This window comes from Triticum urartu, unplaced genomic scaffold, assembly GCF_003073215.2.
Source record: "Triticum urartu cultivar G1812 unplaced genomic scaffold, Tu2.1 TuUngrouped_contig_1380, whole genome shotgun sequence".
NCBI classification, from domain to species: Eukaryota; Viridiplantae; Streptophyta; class Magnoliopsida; order Poales; family Poaceae; genus Triticum; species Triticum urartu.
In genome coordinates, this window is record NW_024111815.1 from 8446 (window position 1) to 15522 (window position 7077).

The following is a 7077-nucleotide window of genomic DNA, read 5'->3' on the forward strand; positions in this document are numbered from 1 at the left end:
CCTCCTTGATCAATGCACCCTCCGGCGGAGCTCCGGAAAAGGCCCCAAGATGGGATCTCTTTGGTATAGAAGGTTGCGGCGGTGGAAATAGGGTTTCGTGGTGCTCCTGGATGTTTGCGGGGTATGTGAACATATATAGGAGGAAGAAGTAGGTCGGTTGATCCACGAGGGGCCCACAAGGGGGGAGGGCGCGCCCAGGGGGTAGGCGCGCCCCATACCTCGTGGCCGCCTCATTCGTTTCTTGACGACCACTCCAAGTCCTCTGGATCACGTTTGTTCCAAAAATCACGTTCCCGAAGATTTCATTCCGTTTGGACTCCATTTGATATTCCTTTTCTACGAAACACTAAAATAGGCAAAAAAACAGCAATTTGGGCTGGGCCTCTGGTTAATTGGTAGTCCCAAAAATAATATAAAAGTGTAAAATAAATCCCATTAACAGCTAAAATAGATAATATAATAGCATGGAACAATCAAAATTATAGATACATTGGAGACGTATCAAAGATCTCCCTACTGATGCAGCTGGCGTTTGAACATGTTGTAGGTGGCAGATCCGGTTGAGCTCGTCACCATGACGAAGACCGACGTGATGGGGAGGGCCGTCCGACGAGACTTCCACTATGGCAGCCACGGCTTAAATGTCTCGCTCTTCTGGTCGCCCTTCCTGGTCAAGGTCAACCTCTCTGACGCGGTGCCCGGCCTGGGCCTGTGGAGTGTGGGAAGTGCACCTCGACACGCTGGATGCCCGGTGGGCGACGCACATCGCCGACTTTGACTACATCGTCCTGTCCGGCACCTACTGGTTCTTCTGCCCATGCGTGTACTACCAGGGCAGCCGGGCCGTCGGGCACCACGGCGGCGCCAGCGATGCCCACAACGCGATTGAGACACCCGTCTTCGGTGCGGCGCGCGCCGTGTTCCGCACGGCGCTCGGCGCCGTGTTCCGCACGGCGCTCGGCGCCATCACGGCCTTGGCCCACGAGGGGTTCCGCGGCAAGGCCGTGGTCCGGACGGGCATGCCCGTGCACTTCGAATGGGGAGTGGAACAACGGCGGCAACTGCGTCCGCACGCGGCCGCTCCGCCGCGGCAAGTGCGCCCGCGATGCCATGGTGGCCGAGTTCCACGCCGCGCATGTGGGAGACGGAAACCATGCATGCAACCCCATACACATGCCCCTCTCTCTCTCAACGCGGCAACAGACGGAGACGTGATGTGGTCTGATGGTTTGTCTTTTGGTTGTGCATGCATAGGTTGACACGCTTAGGAAGACAGAGGCAGCGTCGCAGCAGAGCCGGAACGGCGTGGAGATGCGGCTACTGGACATCACAGAGGCGATGGAGCTGCGACCGGACTGGCACCTGAGCCGGTACTGACACCCGCTGGGCGGGAGGGTGGAGGGGAGCTTCATGGGTGGACTGCTTGCACTGGTGCTTGCCCGGGCCGATCGACATGTGGAGCGAGCTGCTGTTCTAGATGCTGTCGTCTATACCTGGCCATCTGTCGAGCCGGGCTGGGCTTCGGGACGGGCCTATGATAACCCACAAGTATAGGGGATCGCAACAATTTTCGAGGGTAAAGTATTCAACCAAAATTTATTGATTCGACACAATGGGAGCCAAAGAAAACTCTCAAGTATTAGCAGCTGAGTTATCAATTCAACCACACCTGGAAACTTAATATCTGCAGCAAAGTGTTTAGTAGCAAAGTAAGATGATAGTAGTGGTAACGGTAGCAAAAGGTAACAGTAGTAAAAGTAATGTTTTTGGTATTTTGTAGTGATGATAGCAATAGCAACGGGAAAGTAAATAAGCGAAGAACAATATATGGAAAGCTCGTAGGCAATGGATCAGTGATGGAGAATTATGCCGGATTCGGTTCATCATGTAATAGTCATAACCTAGGGTGACACAGAACTAGCTCCAGTTCATTGATATAATGTAGGCATGTATTCCGAACATAGTCATACGTGCTTATGGAAAAGAACTTGCATGACATCTTTTGTCCTACCCTCCTGTGGCAGCGGGGTCCTTACGGAAACTAAGGGATATTAAGGCCTCCTTTTAATAGAGAAGCGGAACAAAGCATTAACACATAGTGAATACATGAACTCCTCAAACTACAGTCATCACCAGTAAGTATCCCGATTATTATCACTTCGGGGTTAACGGATCATAACACATAATAAGTGACTATGGACTTGGAAGATAGGATCAAGAACACTCATATATTGATAAAAACATAATAGGTTCAGATCTAAAATCATGGCACTCGGGCCCTAGTGACAAGCATTAAGCATAGCAAAGTCATAGCAACATCAATCTCAGAACATAGTGGATACTAGGGATCAAACCCTAACAAAACTAACTCGATTACATGATAGATCCCATCCAACCCATCACCGTCCAGCAAGCCTACGATGGAATTACTCATGCATGGCGGTGAGCATCATGAAATTGGTGATGGAGGATGGTTATGGCGACGGATTCCCCTCTCCGGAGCCCCGAACGGACTCCGGATTAGCCCTCCCGGGAGGTTTTAGGGCTTGGTGGCGGCTTCGTATCGTAAAACGTGATGATTTCTTCTCTCTGATTTTTTTCTCCCCGAAACTCAATATATGGAGTTGGAGTCAGAGACGCAACAGGGGGCCCATGAGGTAGGGGGCGTGCCCCCCACCCTCATGGCAAGGTGGTGGGCCCCCTGGCCTTCATCTTTTGCAGGTATTTTTCTTGTTTTCTGAAAAGTGGCTTCATGAAGTTTCAGGTCATTTCGAGAACGTTTGCTCCTGCACATAAATAACACCATGGTAATTCTGCTGAAAATAGCGTTAGTCCGGGTTAGTTCCATTCAAATCATGCAAGTTAGAGTCCAAAACAAGGGCAAAAGTGTTTGGAAAAGTAGATACGTTGGAGACGTATCAACACCCCCAAGCTTAAACCTTTGCTTGTCCTCAAGCAATTCAGTTGACAAACTGAAAGTGATAAAGAAAAACTTTTACAAACTCTGTTTGCTCTTGTTGTTGTAAATATGTAAAGCCAGCATTCAAGTTTTCAACAAACATTATAACTAACCACATTCACAATAGCGCATAGGTCTCAAGTTTACTCATATCAATAGCATAATCAACTAGCGAGCAATAATAATAAATCTCAGATGACAACACTTTCTCAAAACAATCATAATATGATATAACAAGATGGTATCTCGCTAGCCCTTTCTGAGACCGCAAAACATAAATGCAGAGCACCTTTAAAGACCAAGGACTGACTAGACATTGTAATTCATGGTAAAATAGATCTAGTCAAGTCATACTCAATGTAAACTAACAATAATGAATGCAAATGACAGCGGTGCTCTCTAACTAGTGCTTTTTAATAAGAGGATGATGACTTAGCATAAAAGTAAATAGATAGGCCCTTCGTGGAGGGAAGCAGGGATTTGTAGAGGTGCCAGAGCTTGGTTTTGAAATAGAGGCGAATAATATTTTGAGCGGTATACTTTTATTGTCAACATAACAACCAAGAGATGGCGATATCTTCCATGCTACACACATTATAGGCGATTCCCAAACAGAATGGTAAAGTTTATACTCCCCCTTCCACCAACAAGCATCAATCCATGGCTTGCTCAAAACAACGAGTGCCTCCAACTAACAAGAGTCCCAGGGGGAGTTTTGTTTGCAATTATTTTGATTTAGTTTGCATAAAGCATGGGACTGGGCATCCCGGTGACCAGCCATTTATCTCGTGAGTGAGGAGCGGAGTCCACTCCTCTTGAGAATAACCCGCCTAACATGGAAGATACAGACAGCCCTAGTTGATACATGAGCTATTCGAGCATACAAAACAGGATATTTATTTGAAGGTTTAGAGTTTGGCACATACAAATTTACTTGGAACGGCAAGTAGATACCGTATATAGGTAGGTATAGTGGACTCATGTGGAATAACTTTGGGGTTTAAGGAGTTTGGATGCACAAGCAGTATTCCCGCTTAGTACAAGTGAAGGCTAGCAAAAGACTAGGAAGCGACCAGCTAGAGAGCGACAACAGTCATGAACATGCATTAAAATTAATCAACACCGAATGCAAGCATGAGTAGGATATAATCCACCATGAACATAAATATCGTGAAGCCTATGTTGATTTTGTTTCAACTACATGCGTGAACATGTGCCAAGTCAAGTCACTTAAATCATTCAGAGGAGGATACCACCCTATCATACCACATCATAACTATCTCAATAGCATGTTGGCACGCAAGGTAAACCATTATAACTCATAGCTAATCAAGCATGGCACAAGAAACTATGATCTTTAGTTGTCATTGCAAACATGTTTATTCATAATAGGCTGAATTAGGAACGATGAACTAATCATATTTACAAAAACAAAAGAGGTCGAGTTCATACCAGCTTTTCTCATCTCAGCCAGTCCATCATATATCATCATAATTGCCTTTCACTTGCACGACCGAATAGTGTGAATAATAATAATAGTGCACGTGCATTGGACTAAGCTTGAATCTGTGGGCATTCAATAAACAGGAGAAGACAAGGCAATATGGGCTCTTCTGTCAGGTCAGCAATAATGCATATAAGAGCCACTTCAACAATTTAATCATGGTCTTCTCCTATCGACCCCCAAAGAAAAGAAAAGAAATAAAACTATTTACACGGGAAAGCTCCCAACAAGCAAAAGAAGAATAGGAAATCTTTTTGGGTTTTCTTTTTAATTACTACTACAAGCATGGAAATTAAAACTAGCTAAAAGCTACAACTAATTTTTTTTGGTTTTTCTTAAGGTTTATTAAACACACAAGAAGAAAGCAATAAAAAGGAAAGTAAACTAGCATGGATGATACAATGAAAAAGTATGAGCACTGACATCTAGAAATGAGTGTGTGAACATAAATGTAATGTCGGTGGGAAATACATACTCCCCCAAGCTTAGGCTTTTTAGCCTAAGTTGGTCTATGGCCACGGCTGGCCTGGCGGATATCCATAATAGTAGTTGGGGTCATACTGCGATGAAGAAGAGGAAGGCTCCGATTCCCACTGGCTTATAATCATCTCCGGATCCCACTGGTAATTAGACTATCGTGAAGGATCAACTTGTGGTTCCGGCTCTGGCTCCTCGGCTGGTGCAGGGTTCCGGTAGGCGTGAATAGCCTTCAACAGAACAAGGTATGTGCCTGAAGATAAATCAAACAAAGAAGGAGCAGGCAGGGTAATAGTCTCAGGATGATGTTTATTAAAGAACAATTGATATCTAAGCTCTCCTCCCCTATTCTTAACAATAAAATGATGTGCCACCATACTTTTATAATCTAAATAAACACGAGGCAACACTTTTTCTTCCTTCTCAAAATGCCTAATAGGTATGTTAAAATGAGCAGCTAGGTGTGAAGCATAGATGCCTCCAAAGATGGGGCCCTTGGTACGGTTCAGACTTAACCATTTGGCAATAATACCACCCATACTAAAAGTGTTATCACTGTATAAACCGTGGAGCAGAATAATAATATCAGGGATACTAAGGTTTCCACAGTTTCCGCGACCAATTAAGCAACGACTAGCAAATAATGCAAAATAACATAAAACAGGAAAAATGTATGCTAGTGATTCGTGCATCGGAAACCTTCCTTGTTTCCCCTACAGCGATAGTATCAATAAACCCCTCCACATCATCGCGATGTGGTTCTTCTGTCTTGCCCTCAAAAAGGACTAAACAAATCCAACAGAAATCATAAAGTGACATCTCCTTATGCTTCATCATATAAATGAAACTCCACCGTAGGTGGCGAGTTCCTAGAATGGAAATGAAAGTTTTGCACAAAGGTATTTGTGAGTAAGAGATACTGATCGCATTGGTCATGGAGGAAAGTGGTGAGGCATGCATTCCTAGCCATTTCATGAAAATATTCATAGATACTGGCTGCTCTCAAGAAATCATCAGAAGGCCATTCACACGCCCGAACCTCCGCGGTGCGAGGCAGATTATACTTAGGCTTCGGTGCCTTTTCCTTCGAGCTTTGGCTCGATGAGCCCCTCAATATTCTCCTCATCATTTTCTGAAAAATTCTGAAATTTTTAGTAACTTCAAAATAAAAGTAAACCAAACTCAATAATATTGATAGAAACTACTCCTACAAGTGCCTAGGGCCTATATCATGCATTAAAACTACTTTTGACCATATAAATTTGACATGCAAGCTCAAGAACAAGGTCACCTAAGCAGCAAAAATTTGCAATGAATAAAGCACCAGAACAAAAACTAATTGGACCAATGGAGGAGTCACATACCAAGGAACAATCTCCCCAAGCAGTTTTGTGAGAGGTGCTTTGAGCAAGGAGATCGAAAATGGCAGCAAAGTGAGCTTGAACTCGTGCTTAAGCTGGATATTCGTGTTTGGGGGAGGAAGAAGGAGTGTGTGGGTGAAAGGATAAGTGGAGGAGGGCCACTGTGGGCCCACGAGGCAGGGGGCGCGCCCTCCACCCTCGTGGGCAGGTGGTTGACCCCCCCTGCTGTGTTCTCAGTGCCAAATATTCTCAAATATTCTAGAAAAAATCATATTTAAATTTCAGGGCATTTGGAGAACTTTTATTTTCGAGGTATTTTTATATTGCACGGATAATCAGATAACAGACAGAAAAATATTTATTTTTACTTTATTTAATATAAATAACAGAAAGTAAAAGTGCGGTACAGAGGGTTGTGCCTTCTAGTTTCAGCCATCTCATGATCATCAAAAGGAATCCACTAACAAGGTTGATCAAGTCTTGTTAACGAACTCATTCTGAATAACATGGAACCGGAGAAATTTCGAATAGCACTATGTTACCTCAACGGGGATATGCACATCCCCAATAATAAGAATATCATATTTCTTCTTGACAGTAGGAAGAGGAAATTCAAAACCTCCAAATATAATCGATGGAATTTTTCCAATAGAGTAGATACTATGAACTTGGGGTTGTTTCCTCGAAAAGTGTACCGTATGCTCATTACCATTAACATGAAAAGTGACATTGCCTTTAGTGCAATCAATAACAGCCCCTGCAGTATTCAAAAAGGG

At 44.2% G+C, this 7077-nt stretch overlaps 1 pseudogene; it reads left to right on the forward strand.

The window, feature by feature from the left end:
* The first annotated feature begins 574 nt into the window (after positions 1-574).
* LOC125526678 lies at positions 575-1477 on the forward strand (annotated as a pseudogene).
* The last annotated feature ends 5600 nt before the right edge of the window (positions 1478-7077 follow it).